This window comes from Gasterosteus aculeatus, chromosome 2 (assembly GCF_964276395.1).
Source record: "Gasterosteus aculeatus chromosome 2, fGasAcu3.hap1.1, whole genome shotgun sequence".
Taxonomy (NCBI): domain Eukaryota; kingdom Metazoa; phylum Chordata; class Actinopteri; order Perciformes; family Gasterosteidae; genus Gasterosteus; species Gasterosteus aculeatus.
This window is the reverse complement of record NC_135689.1, coordinates 23,656,679-23,666,710: the sequence shown is the minus strand read 5'-3', so window position 1 is coordinate 23,666,710 and position 10,032 is coordinate 23,656,679. Positions and strand designations below refer to the sequence as shown.

Below are 10,032 nucleotides of genomic sequence, written 5' to 3'. Positions count from 1 at the left end.
CTAATGCCTTCTCGATTTCTTCCAGAGAGAGAAATGAAAAAGCTTACGGCACCTGGGATTCCCAGGCGGTCTTCCATCCAAGTACTAACCAGGCCCTACTCTGCTTAGCTTCTGAGATCAGACGAGATCAGGCGGAGCCAGAGAGGTATGGCCGTAAGCAACTGTATGTCCTCTTCCTAATCTTTTAAAATGTGTCAAAGGTTTTGGAGTTTTGATAATGAAAAAGGAGTCACTTTCTAATGCCTTCTCGATTTCTTCCAGAGAGAGAAATGAAAAAGCTTACGGCACCTGGGATTCCCAGGCGGTCTTCCATCCAAGTACTAACCAGGCCCTACTCTGCTTAGCTTCTGAGATCAGACGAGATCAGGCGGAGCCAGAGAGGTATGGCCGTAAGCAACTGTATGTCCTCTACCTAATCTTTTAAAATGTGTCAAAGGTTTTGGAGTTTTGACAATGAAATGGAGTCACTTTCTAAGTTCTTCTCTGTGTCTTTTACAGATCGAAATGAAAAAGCTTACAGCACCTGGGATTCCCAGGCGGTCTTCCATCCAAGTACTAACCAGGCCCTACTCTGCTTAGCTTCTGAGATCTGACGAGATCAGGCAGAGCCAGAGAGGTATGGCCGTAAGCAACTGTATGTCCTCTTCCTAATATTTTAAAATGTGTCAAAGGTTTTGGAGTTTAGATAATGAAAAAGGAGTCACTTTCTAATGCCTTCTCGATTTCTTCCAGAGAGAGAAATGAAAAAGCTTACGGCACCTGGGATTCCCAGGCGGTCTTCCATCCAAGTACTAACCAGGCCCTACTCTGCTTAGCTTCTGAGATCAGGCGGAGCCAGAGAGGTATGGCCGTAAGCAACTGTATGTCCTCTACCTAATCTTTTAAAATGTGTCAAAGGTTTTGTAGTTTTGACAATTAAATGGAGTCACTTTCTAAGGCCTTCTCTGTGTCTTTTACAGATCGAAATGAAAAAGCTTACAGCACCTGGGATTCCCAGGCGGTCTTCCATCCAAGTACTAACCAGGCCCTACTCTGCTTAGCTTCTGAGATCAGACGAGATCAGGCGGAGCCAGAGAGGTATGGCCGTAAGCAACTGTATGTCCTCTTCCTAATCTTTTAAAATGTGTCAAAGGTTTTGGAGTTTTGATAATGAAAAAGGAGTCACTTTCTAAGGCCTTCTCGATTTCTTCCAGAGAGAGACATGAAAAAGCTTACGGCACCTGGGATTCCCAGGCGGTCTTCCATCCAAGTACTAACCAGGCCCTACTCTGCTTAGCTTCTGAGATCAGACGAGATCAGGCGGAGCCAGAGAGGTATGGCCGTAAGCAACTGTATGTCCTCTACCTAATCTTTTAAAATGTGTCAAAGGTTTTGGAGTTTTGACAATGAAATGGAGTCACTTTCTAAGTTCTTCTCTGTGTCTTTTACAGATCGAAATGAAAAAGCTTACAGCACCTGGGATTCCCAGGCGGTCTTCCATCCAAGTACTAACCAGGCCCTACTCTGCTTAGCTTCTGAGATCAGACGAGATCAGGCGGAGCCAGAGAGGTATGGCCGTAAGCAACTGTATGTCCTCTTCCTAATCTTTTAAAATGTGTCAAAGGTTTTGTAGTTTTGACAATGAAATGGAGTCACTTTCTAAGGCCTTCTCTGTGTCTTTTACAGATCGAAATGAAAAAGCTTACAGCACATGGGATTCCCAGGCGGTCTTCCATCCAAGTACTAACCAGGCCCTACTCTGCTTAGCTTCTGAGATCAGACGAGATCAGGCGGAGCCAGAGAGGTATGGCCGTAAGCAACTGTATGTCCTCTACCTAATCTTTTAAAATGTGTCAAAGGTTTTGGAGTTTTGACAATGAAATGGAGTCACTTTCTAAGTTCTTCTCTGTGTCTTTTACAGATCGAAATGAAAAAGCTTACAGCACCTGGGATTCCCAGGCGGTCTTCCATCCAAGTACTAACCAGGCCCTACTCTGCTTAGCTTCTGAGATCTGACGAGATCAGGCAGAGCCAGAGAGGTATGGCCGTAAGCAACTGTATGTCCTCTTCCTAATATTTTAAAATGTGTCAAAGGTTTTGGAGTTTAGATAATGAAAAAGGAGTCACTTTCTAATGCCTTCTCGATTTCTTCCAGAGAGAGAAATGAAAAAGCTTACGGCACCTGGGATTCCCAGGCGGTCTTCCATCCAAGTACTAACCAGGCCCTACTCTGCTTAGCTTCTGAGATCAGACGAGATCAGGCGGAGCCAGAGAGGTATGGCCGTAAGCAACTGTATGTCCTCTACCTAATCTTTTAAAATGTGTCAAAGGTTTTGTAGTTTTGACAATGAAATGGAGTCACTTTCTAAGGCCTTCTCTGTGTCTTTTACAGATAGAAATGAAAAAGCTTACGGCACCTGGGATTCCCAGGCGGGCTTCCATCCAAGTACTAACCAGGCCCTACTCTGCTTAGCTTCTGAGATCTGACGAGATCAGGCGGAGCCAGAGAGGTATGGCCGTAAGCAACTGTATGTCCTCTACCTAATCTTTTAAAATGTGTCAAAGGTTTTGTAGTTTTGACAATGAAATGGAGTCACTTTCTAAGGCCTTCTCTGTGTCTTTTACAGATAGAAATGAAAAAGCTTACGGCACATGGGATTCCCAGGCGGTCTTCCATCCAAGTACTAACCAGGCCCTACTCTGCTTAGCTTCTGAGATCAGACGAGATCAGGCAGAGCCAGAGAGGTATGGCCGTAAGCAACTGTATGTCCTCTACCTAATCTTTTAAAATGTGTCAAAGGTTTTGGAGTTTTGACAATGAAATGGAGTCACTTTCTAAGTTCTTCTCTGTGTCTTTTACAGATCGAAATGAAAAAGCTTACAGCACCTGGGATTCCCAGGCGGTCTTCCATCCAAGTACTAACCAGGCCCTACTCTGCTTAGCTTCTGAGATCTGACGAGATCAGGCGGAGCCAGAGAGGTATGGCCGTAAGCAACTGTATGTCCTCTACCTAATCTTTTAAAATGTGTCAAAGGTTTTGTAGTTTTGACAATGAAATGGAGTCACTTTCTAAGGCCTTCTCTGTGTCTTTTACAGATAGAAATGAAAAAGCTTACGGCACCTGGGATTCCCAGGCGGGCTTCCATCCAAGTACTAACCAGGCCCTACTCTGCTTAGCTTCTGAGATCAGACGAGATCAGGCGGAGCCAGAGAGGTATGGCCGTAAGCAACTGTATGTCCTCTACCTAATCTTTTAAAATGTGTCAAAGGTTTTGTAGTTTTGACAATGAAATGGAGTCACTTTCTAAGGCGTTCTCTGTGTCTTTTACAGATAGAAATGAAAAAGCTTACGGCACCTGGGATTCCCAGGCGGTCTTCCATCCAAGTACTAACCAGGCCCTACTCTGCTTAGCTTCTGAGATCAGACGAGATCAGGCAGAGCCAGAGAGGTATGGCCGTAAGCAACTGTATGTCCTCTACCTAATCTTTTAAAATGTGTCAAAGGTTTTGGAGTTTTGACAATGAAATGGAGTCACTTTCTAAGTTCTTCTCTGTGTCTTTTACAGATCGAAATGAAAAAGCTTACAGCACATGGGATTCCCAGGCGGTCTTCCATCCAAGTACTAACCAGGCCCTACTCTGCTTAGCTTCTGAGATCAGGCAGAGCCAGAGAGGTATGGCCGTAAGCAACTGTATGTCCTCTTCCTAATCTTTTAAAATGTGTCAAAGGTTTTGGAGTTTTGATAATGAAAAAGGAGTCACTTTCTAATGCTTTCTCGATTTCTTCCAGAGAGAGAAATGAAAAAGCTTACGGCACCTGGGATTCCCAGGCGGTCTTCCATCCAAGTACTAACCAGGCCCTACTCTGCTTAGCTTCTGAGATCTGACGAGATCAGGCGGAGCCAGAGAGGTATGGCCGTAAGCAACTGTATGTCCTCTACCTAATCTTTTAAAATGTGTCAAAGGTTTTGTAGTTTTGACAATTAAATGGAGTCACTTTCTAAGGCCTTCTCTGTGTCTTTTACAGATAGAAATGAAAAAGCTTACGGCACCTGGGATTCCCAGGCGGGCTTCCATCCAAGTACTAACCAGGCCCTACTCTGCTTAGCTTCTGAGATCTGACGAGATCAGGCGGAGCCAGAGAGGTATGGCCGTAAGCAACTGTATGTCCTCTTCCTAATCTTTTAAAATGTGTCAAAGGTTTTGGAGTTTTGATAATGAAAAAGGAGTCACTTTCTAATGTCTTCTCGATTTCTTCCAGAGAGAGAAATGAAAAAGCTTACGGCACCTGGGATTCCCAGGCGGGCTTCCATCCAAGTACTAACCAGGCCCTACTCTGCTTAGCTTATGAGATCTGACGAGATCAGGCGGAGCCAGAGAGGTATGGCCGTAAGCGACTGTAAGTCCTCTACCTAATCTTTTAAAATGTGTCAAAGGTTTTGTAGTTTTGACAATTAAATGGAGTCACTTTCTAAGGCCTTCTCTGTGTCTTTTACAGATCGAAATGAAAAAGCTTACAGCACCTGGGATTCCCAGGCGGTCTTCCATCCAAGTACTAACCAGGCCCTACTCTGCTTAGCTTCTGAGATCAGACGAGATCAGGCGGAGCCAGAGAGGTATGGCCGTAAGCAACTGTATGTCCTCTTCCTAATCTTTTAAAATGTGTCAAAGGTTTTGGAGTTTTGATAATGAAAAAGGAGTCACTTTCTAATGCCTTCTCGATTTCTTCCAGAGAGAGAAATGAAAAAGCTTACGGCACCTGGGATTCCCAGGCGGTCTTCCATCCAAGTACTAACCAGGCCCTACTCTGCTTAGCTTCTGAGATCAGACGAGATCAGGCGGAGCCAGAGAGGTATGGCCGTAAGCAACTGTATGTCCTCTTCCTAATATTTTAAAATGTGTCAAAGGTTTTGGAGTTTAGATAATGAAAAAGGAGTCACTTTCTAATGCCTTCTCGATTTCTTCCAGAGAGAGAAATGAAAAAGCTTACGGCACCTGGGATTCCCAGGCGGTCTTCCATCCAAGTACTAACCAGGCCCTACTCTGCTTAGCTTCTGAGATCAGGCGGAGCCAGAGAGGTATGGCCGTAAGCAACTGTATGTCCTCTACCTAATCTTTTAAAATGTGTCAAAGGTTTTGTAGTTTTGACAATTAAATGGAGTCACTTTCTAAGGCCTTCTCTGTGTCTTTTACAGATCGAAATGAAAAAGCTTACAGCACCTGGGATTCCCAGGCGGTCTTCCAACCAAGTACTAACCAGGCCCTACTCTGCTTAGCTTCTGAGATCAGACGAGATCAGGCGGAGCCAGAGAGGTATGGCCGTAAGCAACTGTATGTCCTCTTCCTAATATTTTAAAATGTGTCAAAGGTTTTGGAGTTTAGATAATGAAAAAGGAGTCACTTTCTAATGCCTTCTCGATTTCTTCCAGAGAGAGAAATGAAAAAGCTTACGGCACCTGGGATTCCCAGGCGGTCTTCCATCCAAGTACTAACCAGGCCCTACTCTGCTTAGCTTCTGAGATCAGACGAGATCAGGCGGAGCCAGAGAGGTATGGCCGTAAGCAACTGTATGTCCTCTACCTAATCTTTTAAAATGTGTCAAAGGTTTTGTAGTTTTGACAATGAAATGGAGTCACTTTCTAAGGCCTTCTCTGTGTCTTTTACAGATAGAAATGAAAAAGCTTACGGCACCTGGGATTCCCAGGCGGGCTTCCATCCAAGTACTAACCAGGCCCTACTCTGCTTAGCTTCTGAGATCTGACGAGATCAGGCGGAGCCAGAGAGGTATGGCCGTAAGCAACTGTATGTCCTCTACCTAATCTTTTAAAATGTGTCAAAGGTTTTGTAGTTTTGACAATGAAATGGAGTCACTTTCTAAGGCGTTCTCTGTGTCTTTTACAGATAGAAATGAAAAAGCTTACGGCACCTGGGATTCCCAGGCGGTCTTCCATCCAAGTACTAACCAGGCCCTACTCTGCTTAGCTTCTGAGATCAGACGAGATCAGGCAGAGCCAGAGAGGTATGGCCGTAAGCAACTGTATGTCCTCTACCTAATCTTTTAAAATGTGTCAAAGGTTTTGGAGTTTTGACAATGAAATGGAGTCACTTTCTAAGTTCTTCTCTGTGTCTTTTACAGATCGAAATGAAAAAGCTTACAGCACCTGGGATTCCCAGGCGGTCTTCCATCCAAGTACTAACCAGGCCCTACTCTGCTTAGCTTCTGAGATCTGACGAGATCAGGCGGAGCCAGAGAGGTATGGCCGTAAGCAACTGTATGTCCTCTACCTAATCTTTTAAAATGTGTCAAAGGTTTTGGAGTTTTGACAATGAAATGGAGTCACTTTCTAAGTTCTTCTCTGTGTCTTTTACAGATCGAAATGAAAAAGCTTACAGCACCTGGGATTCCCAGGCGGTCTTCCATCCAAGTACTAACCAGGCCCTACTCTGCTTAGCTTCTGAGATCAGACGAGATCAGGCGGAGCCAGAGAGGTATGGCCGTAAGCAACTGTATGTCCTCTTCCTAATATTTTAAAATGTGTCAAAGGTTTTGGAGTTTAGATAATGAAAAAGGAGTCACTTTCTAATGCCTTCTCGATTTCTTCCAGAGAGAGAAATGAAAAAGCTTACGGCACCTGGGATTCCCAGGCGGTCTTCCATCCAAGTACTAACCAGGCCCTACTCTGCTTAGCTTCTGAGATCAGACGAGATCAGGCGGAGCCAGAGAGGTATGGCCGTAAGCAACTGTATGTCCTCTTCCTAATCTTTTAAAATGTGTCAAAGGTTTTGGAGTTTTGATAATGAAAAAGGAGTCACTTTCTAATGCCTTCTCGATTTCTTCCAGAGAGAGAAATGAAAAAGCTTACGGCACCTGGGATTCCCAGGCGGTCTTCCATCCAAGTACTAACCAGGCCCTACTCTGCTTAGCTTCTGAGATCAGACGAGATCAGGCGGAGCCAGAGAGGTATGGCCGTAAGCAACTGTATGTCCTCTTCCTAATCTTTTAAAATGTGTCAAAGGTTTTGGAGTTTTGATAATGAAAAAGGATTCACTTTCTAATGCCTTCTCAATTTCTTCCAGAGAGAGAAATGAAAAAGCTTACGGCACCTGGGATTCCCAGGCGGTCTTCCATCCAAGTACTAACCAGGCCCTACTCTGCTTAGCTTCTGAGATCAGACGAGATCAGGCGGAGCCAGAGAGGTATGGCCGTAAGCAACTGTATGTCCTCTTCCTAATATTTTAAAATGTGTCAAAGGTTTTGGAGTTTAGATAATGAAAAAGGAGTCACTTTCTAATGCCTTCTCGATTTCTTCCAGAGAGAGAAATGAAAAAGCTTACGGCACCTGGGATTCCCAGGCGGTCTTCCATCCAAGTACTAACCAGGCCCTACTCTGCTTAGCTTCTGAGATCAGACGAGATCAGGCGGAGCCAGAGAGGTATGGCCGTAAGCAACTGTATGTCCTCTTCCTAATCTTTTAAAATGTGTCAAAGGTTTTGGAGTTTTGATAATGAAAAAGGAGTCACTTTCTAATGCCTTCTCGATTTCTTCCAGAGAGAGAAATGAAAAAGCTTACGGCACCTGGGATTCCCAGGCGGTCTTCCATCCAAGTACTAACCAGGCCCTACTCTGCTTAGCTTCTGAGATCAGACGAGATCAGGCGGAGCCAGAGAGGTATGGCCGTAAGCAACTGTATGTCCTCTACCTAATCTTTTAAAATGTGTCAAAGGTTTTGTAGTTTTGACAATTAAATGGAGTCACTTTCTAAGGCCTTCTCTGTGTCTTTTACAGATAGAATTGAAAAAGCTTACGGCACCTGGGATTCCCAGGCGGTCTTCCATCCAAGTACTAACCAGGCCCTACTCTGCTTAGCTTCTGAGATCAGACGAGATCAGGCGGAGCCAGAGAGGTATGGCCGTAAGCAACTGTATGTCCTCTTCCTAATCTTTTAAAACGTGTCAAAGGTTTTGTAGTTTTGACAATGAAATGGAGTCACTTTCTAAGGCCTTCTCTGTGTCTTTTACAGATAGAAATGAAAAAGCTTACGGCACCTGGGATTCCCAGGCGGTCTTCCATCCAAGTACTAACCAGGCCCTACTCTGCTTAGCTTCTGAGATCAGACGAGATCAGGCGGAGCCAGAGAGGTATGGCCGTAAGCAACTGTATGTCCTCTTCCTAATCTTTTAAAATGTGTCAAAGGTTTTGGAGTTTTGATAATGAAAAAGGAGTCACTTTCTAATGCCTTCTCGATTTCTTCCAGAGAGAGAAATGAAAAAGCTTACGGCACCTGGGATTCCCAGGCGGTCTTCCATCCAAGTACTAACCAGGCCCTACTCTGCTTAGCTTCTGAGATCAGACGAGATCAGGCGGAGCCAGAGAGGTATGGCCGTAAGCAACTGTATGTCCTCTTCCTAATCTTTTAAAATGTGTCAAAGGTTTTGGAGTTTTGATAATGAAAAAGGATTCACTTTCTAATGCCTTCTCAATTTCTTCCAGAGAGAGAAATGAAAAAGCTTACGGCACCTGGGATTCCCAGGCGGTCTTCCATCCAAGTACTAACCAGGCCCTACTCTGCTTAGCTTCTGAGATCAGACGAGATCAGGCGGAGCCAGAGAGGTATGGCCGTAAGCAACTGTATGTCCTCTACCTAATCTTTTAAAATGTGTCAAAGGTTTTGTAGTTTTGACAATGAAATGGAGTCACTTTCTAAGGCCTTCTCTGTGTCTTTTACAGATAGAAATGAAAAAGCTTACGGCACCTGGGATTCCCAGGCGGTCTTCCATCCAAGTACTAACCAGGCCCTACTCTGCTTAGCTTCTGAGATCAGACGAGATCAGGCGGAGCCAGAGAGGTATGGCCGTAAGCAACTGTATGTCCTCTTCCTAATATTTTAAAATGTGTCAAAGGTTTTGGAGTTTTGATAATGAAAAAGGATTCACTTTCTAATGCCTTCTCAATTTCTTCCAGAGAGAGAAATGAAAAAGCTTACGGCACCTGGGATTCCCAGGCGGTCTTCCATCCAAGTACTAACCAGGCCCTACTCTGCTTAGCTTCTGAGATCAGACGAGATCAGGCGGAGCCAGAGAGGTATGGCCGTAAGCAACTGTATGTCCTCTACCTAATCTTTTAAAATGTGTCAAAGGTTTTGTAGTTTTGACAATTAAATGGAGACACTTTCTAAGGCCTTCTCTGTGTCTTTTACAGATAGAATTGAAAAAGCTTACGGCACCTGGGATTCCCAGGCGGTCTTCCATCCAAGTACTAACCAGGCCCTACTCTGCTTAGCTTCTGAGATGAGACGAGATCAGGCGGAGCCAGAGAGGTATGGCCGTAAGCAACTGTATGTCCTCTACCTAATCTTTTAAAATGTGTCAAAGGTTTTGGAGTTTTGATAATGAAAAAGGAGTCACTTTCTAATGCCTTCTCGATTTCTTCCAGAGAGAGAAATGAAAAAGCTTACGGCACCTGGGATTCCCAGGCGGTCTTCCATCCAAGTACTAACCAGGCCCTACTCTGCTTAGCTTCTGAGATCAGACGAGATCAGGCGGAGCCAGAGAGGTATGGCCGTAAGCAACTGTATGTCCTCTTCCTAATCTTTTAAAATGTGTCAAAGGTTTTGGAGTTTTGATAATGAAAAAGGAGTCACTTTCTAATGCCTTCTCGATTTCTTCCAGAGAGAGAAATGAAAAAGCTTACGGCACCTGGGATTCCCAGGCGGTCTTCCATCCAAGTACTAACCAGGCCCTACTCTGCTTAGCTTCTGAGATCAGACGAGATCAGGCGGAGCCAGAGAGGTATGGCCGTAAGCAACTGTATGTCCTCTTCCTAATCTTTTAAAATGTGTCAAAGGTTTTGGAGTTTTGATAATGAAAAAGGATTCACTTTCTAATGCCTTCTCAATTTCTTCCAGAGAGAGAAATGAAAAAGCTTACGGCACCTGGGATTCCCAGGCGGTCTTCCATCCAAGTACTAACCAGGCCCTACTCTGCTTAGCTTCTGAGATCAGACGAGATCAGGCGGAGCCAGAGAGGTATGGCCGTAAGCAACTGTATGTCCT

General features: G+C 44.6%; 40 non-coding genes and 3 pseudogenes across 40 annotated transcripts; all 43 read right to left on the bottom strand.

The window, feature by feature from the left end:
• Positions 1–40: 40 nt before the first annotated feature.
• Positions 41–159, bottom strand: LOC144404472 (5S ribosomal RNA). The gene has a single exon (XR_013466412.1). It is a non-coding gene; the product is annotated as a 5S ribosomal RNA (ribosomal RNA).
• A 117-nt stretch (positions 160–276) lies between these two features.
• On the bottom strand, positions 277–395 carry LOC144404470 (5S ribosomal RNA). Its single transcript, XR_013466410.1, has one exon. It is a non-coding gene; the product is annotated as a 5S ribosomal RNA (ribosomal RNA).
• Positions 396–511: 116 nt separating this feature from the next.
• LOC144397574 (5S ribosomal RNA) lies at positions 512–630 on the bottom strand. Its single transcript, XR_013459720.1, has one exon. It is a non-coding gene; the product is annotated as a 5S ribosomal RNA (ribosomal RNA).
• Positions 631–747: 117 nt separating this feature from the next.
• Positions 748–856, bottom strand: LOC144399845 (5S ribosomal RNA; annotated as a pseudogene).
• Positions 857–972: 116 nt separating this feature from the next.
• LOC144396817 (5S ribosomal RNA) lies at positions 973–1,091 on the bottom strand. The gene has a single exon (XR_013458963.1). It is a non-coding gene; the product is annotated as a 5S ribosomal RNA (ribosomal RNA).
• Positions 1,092–1,208: 117 nt separating this feature from the next.
• LOC144404469 (5S ribosomal RNA) lies at positions 1,209–1,327 on the bottom strand. Its single transcript, XR_013466409.1, has one exon. It is a non-coding gene; the product is annotated as a 5S ribosomal RNA (ribosomal RNA).
• A 116-nt stretch (positions 1,328–1,443) lies between these two features.
• LOC144396816 (5S ribosomal RNA) lies at positions 1,444–1,562 on the bottom strand. Its single transcript, XR_013458962.1, has one exon. It is a non-coding gene; the product is annotated as a 5S ribosomal RNA (ribosomal RNA).
• A 116-nt stretch (positions 1,563–1,678) lies between these two features.
• On the bottom strand, positions 1,679–1,797 carry LOC144399083 (5S ribosomal RNA). The gene has a single exon (XR_013461228.1). It is a non-coding gene; the product is annotated as a 5S ribosomal RNA (ribosomal RNA).
• A 116-nt stretch (positions 1,798–1,913) lies between these two features.
• Positions 1,914–2,032, bottom strand: LOC144397573 (5S ribosomal RNA). Its single transcript, XR_013459719.1, has one exon. It is a non-coding gene; the product is annotated as a 5S ribosomal RNA (ribosomal RNA).
• Positions 2,033–2,149: 117 nt separating this feature from the next.
• Positions 2,150–2,268, bottom strand: LOC144404468 (5S ribosomal RNA). The gene has a single exon (XR_013466408.1). It is a non-coding gene; the product is annotated as a 5S ribosomal RNA (ribosomal RNA).
• Positions 2,269–2,384: 116 nt separating this feature from the next.
• On the bottom strand, positions 2,385–2,503 carry LOC144397701 (5S ribosomal RNA). Its single transcript, XR_013459848.1, has one exon. It is a non-coding gene; the product is annotated as a 5S ribosomal RNA (ribosomal RNA).
• A 116-nt stretch (positions 2,504–2,619) lies between these two features.
• Positions 2,620–2,738, bottom strand: LOC144399402 (5S ribosomal RNA). Its single transcript, XR_013461547.1, has one exon. It is a non-coding gene; the product is annotated as a 5S ribosomal RNA (ribosomal RNA).
• A 116-nt stretch (positions 2,739–2,854) lies between these two features.
• Positions 2,855–2,973, bottom strand: LOC144390226 (5S ribosomal RNA). The gene has a single exon (XR_013454309.1). It is a non-coding gene; the product is annotated as a 5S ribosomal RNA (ribosomal RNA).
• Positions 2,974–3,089: 116 nt separating this feature from the next.
• LOC144398105 (5S ribosomal RNA) lies at positions 3,090–3,208 on the bottom strand. Its single transcript, XR_013460252.1, has one exon. It is a non-coding gene; the product is annotated as a 5S ribosomal RNA (ribosomal RNA).
• Positions 3,209–3,324: 116 nt separating this feature from the next.
• On the bottom strand, positions 3,325–3,443 carry LOC144397432 (5S ribosomal RNA). Its single transcript, XR_013459578.1, has one exon. It is a non-coding gene; the product is annotated as a 5S ribosomal RNA (ribosomal RNA).
• Positions 3,444–3,559: 116 nt separating this feature from the next.
• On the bottom strand, positions 3,560–3,668 carry LOC144399987 (5S ribosomal RNA; annotated as a pseudogene).
• Positions 3,669–3,785: 117 nt separating this feature from the next.
• Positions 3,786–3,904, bottom strand: LOC144400790 (5S ribosomal RNA). The gene has a single exon (XR_013462725.1). It is a non-coding gene; the product is annotated as a 5S ribosomal RNA (ribosomal RNA).
• A 116-nt stretch (positions 3,905–4,020) lies between these two features.
• LOC144397699 (5S ribosomal RNA) lies at positions 4,021–4,139 on the bottom strand. Its single transcript, XR_013459846.1, has one exon. It is a non-coding gene; the product is annotated as a 5S ribosomal RNA (ribosomal RNA).
• A 117-nt stretch (positions 4,140–4,256) lies between these two features.
• On the bottom strand, positions 4,257–4,375 carry LOC144399512 (5S ribosomal RNA). The gene has a single exon (XR_013461658.1). It is a non-coding gene; the product is annotated as a 5S ribosomal RNA (ribosomal RNA).
• A 116-nt stretch (positions 4,376–4,491) lies between these two features.
• LOC144396815 (5S ribosomal RNA) lies at positions 4,492–4,610 on the bottom strand. The gene has a single exon (XR_013458961.1). It is a non-coding gene; the product is annotated as a 5S ribosomal RNA (ribosomal RNA).
• A 117-nt stretch (positions 4,611–4,727) lies between these two features.
• On the bottom strand, positions 4,728–4,846 carry LOC144404467 (5S ribosomal RNA). Its single transcript, XR_013466407.1, has one exon. It is a non-coding gene; the product is annotated as a 5S ribosomal RNA (ribosomal RNA).
• Positions 4,847–4,963: 117 nt separating this feature from the next.
• Positions 4,964–5,072, bottom strand: LOC144399844 (5S ribosomal RNA; annotated as a pseudogene).
• A 116-nt stretch (positions 5,073–5,188) lies between these two features.
• LOC144397512 (5S ribosomal RNA) lies at positions 5,189–5,307 on the bottom strand. The gene has a single exon (XR_013459658.1). It is a non-coding gene; the product is annotated as a 5S ribosomal RNA (ribosomal RNA).
• Positions 5,308–5,424: 117 nt separating this feature from the next.
• LOC144404466 (5S ribosomal RNA) lies at positions 5,425–5,543 on the bottom strand. The gene has a single exon (XR_013466406.1). It is a non-coding gene; the product is annotated as a 5S ribosomal RNA (ribosomal RNA).
• A 116-nt stretch (positions 5,544–5,659) lies between these two features.
• LOC144397698 (5S ribosomal RNA) lies at positions 5,660–5,778 on the bottom strand. Its single transcript, XR_013459845.1, has one exon. It is a non-coding gene; the product is annotated as a 5S ribosomal RNA (ribosomal RNA).
• Positions 5,779–5,894: 116 nt separating this feature from the next.
• LOC144397431 (5S ribosomal RNA) lies at positions 5,895–6,013 on the bottom strand. Its single transcript, XR_013459577.1, has one exon. It is a non-coding gene; the product is annotated as a 5S ribosomal RNA (ribosomal RNA).
• Positions 6,014–6,129: 116 nt separating this feature from the next.
• On the bottom strand, positions 6,130–6,248 carry LOC144390224 (5S ribosomal RNA). The gene has a single exon (XR_013454308.1). It is a non-coding gene; the product is annotated as a 5S ribosomal RNA (ribosomal RNA).
• Positions 6,249–6,364: 116 nt separating this feature from the next.
• Positions 6,365–6,483, bottom strand: LOC144396814 (5S ribosomal RNA). The gene has a single exon (XR_013458960.1). It is a non-coding gene; the product is annotated as a 5S ribosomal RNA (ribosomal RNA).
• A 117-nt stretch (positions 6,484–6,600) lies between these two features.
• On the bottom strand, positions 6,601–6,719 carry LOC144404464 (5S ribosomal RNA). The gene has a single exon (XR_013466404.1). It is a non-coding gene; the product is annotated as a 5S ribosomal RNA (ribosomal RNA).
• Positions 6,720–6,836: 117 nt separating this feature from the next.
• On the bottom strand, positions 6,837–6,955 carry LOC144404463 (5S ribosomal RNA). The gene has a single exon (XR_013466403.1). It is a non-coding gene; the product is annotated as a 5S ribosomal RNA (ribosomal RNA).
• A 117-nt stretch (positions 6,956–7,072) lies between these two features.
• On the bottom strand, positions 7,073–7,191 carry LOC144404462 (5S ribosomal RNA). The gene has a single exon (XR_013466402.1). It is a non-coding gene; the product is annotated as a 5S ribosomal RNA (ribosomal RNA).
• A 117-nt stretch (positions 7,192–7,308) lies between these two features.
• LOC144404461 (5S ribosomal RNA) lies at positions 7,309–7,427 on the bottom strand. The gene has a single exon (XR_013466401.1). It is a non-coding gene; the product is annotated as a 5S ribosomal RNA (ribosomal RNA).
• Positions 7,428–7,544: 117 nt separating this feature from the next.
• On the bottom strand, positions 7,545–7,663 carry LOC144404460 (5S ribosomal RNA). Its single transcript, XR_013466400.1, has one exon. It is a non-coding gene; the product is annotated as a 5S ribosomal RNA (ribosomal RNA).
• Positions 7,664–7,779: 116 nt separating this feature from the next.
• LOC144404459 (5S ribosomal RNA) lies at positions 7,780–7,898 on the bottom strand. The gene has a single exon (XR_013466399.1). It is a non-coding gene; the product is annotated as a 5S ribosomal RNA (ribosomal RNA).
• Positions 7,899–8,014: 116 nt separating this feature from the next.
• Positions 8,015–8,133, bottom strand: LOC144404458 (5S ribosomal RNA). The gene has a single exon (XR_013466398.1). It is a non-coding gene; the product is annotated as a 5S ribosomal RNA (ribosomal RNA).
• A 117-nt stretch (positions 8,134–8,250) lies between these two features.
• On the bottom strand, positions 8,251–8,369 carry LOC144404457 (5S ribosomal RNA). Its single transcript, XR_013466397.1, has one exon. It is a non-coding gene; the product is annotated as a 5S ribosomal RNA (ribosomal RNA).
• Positions 8,370–8,486: 117 nt separating this feature from the next.
• Positions 8,487–8,605, bottom strand: LOC144404456 (5S ribosomal RNA). The gene has a single exon (XR_013466396.1). It is a non-coding gene; the product is annotated as a 5S ribosomal RNA (ribosomal RNA).
• Positions 8,606–8,721: 116 nt separating this feature from the next.
• Positions 8,722–8,840, bottom strand: LOC144404455 (5S ribosomal RNA). The gene has a single exon (XR_013466395.1). It is a non-coding gene; the product is annotated as a 5S ribosomal RNA (ribosomal RNA).
• Positions 8,841–8,957: 117 nt separating this feature from the next.
• On the bottom strand, positions 8,958–9,076 carry LOC144404453 (5S ribosomal RNA). The gene has a single exon (XR_013466393.1). It is a non-coding gene; the product is annotated as a 5S ribosomal RNA (ribosomal RNA).
• Positions 9,077–9,192: 116 nt separating this feature from the next.
• On the bottom strand, positions 9,193–9,311 carry LOC144399621 (5S ribosomal RNA). The gene has a single exon (XR_013461767.1). It is a non-coding gene; the product is annotated as a 5S ribosomal RNA (ribosomal RNA).
• Positions 9,312–9,428: 117 nt separating this feature from the next.
• On the bottom strand, positions 9,429–9,547 carry LOC144404452 (5S ribosomal RNA). Its single transcript, XR_013466392.1, has one exon. It is a non-coding gene; the product is annotated as a 5S ribosomal RNA (ribosomal RNA).
• A 117-nt stretch (positions 9,548–9,664) lies between these two features.
• On the bottom strand, positions 9,665–9,783 carry LOC144404451 (5S ribosomal RNA). The gene has a single exon (XR_013466391.1). It is a non-coding gene; the product is annotated as a 5S ribosomal RNA (ribosomal RNA).
• A 117-nt stretch (positions 9,784–9,900) lies between these two features.
• Positions 9,901–10,019, bottom strand: LOC144404450 (5S ribosomal RNA). Its single transcript, XR_013466390.1, has one exon. It is a non-coding gene; the product is annotated as a 5S ribosomal RNA (ribosomal RNA).
• Positions 10,020–10,032: the final 13 nt, after the last annotated feature.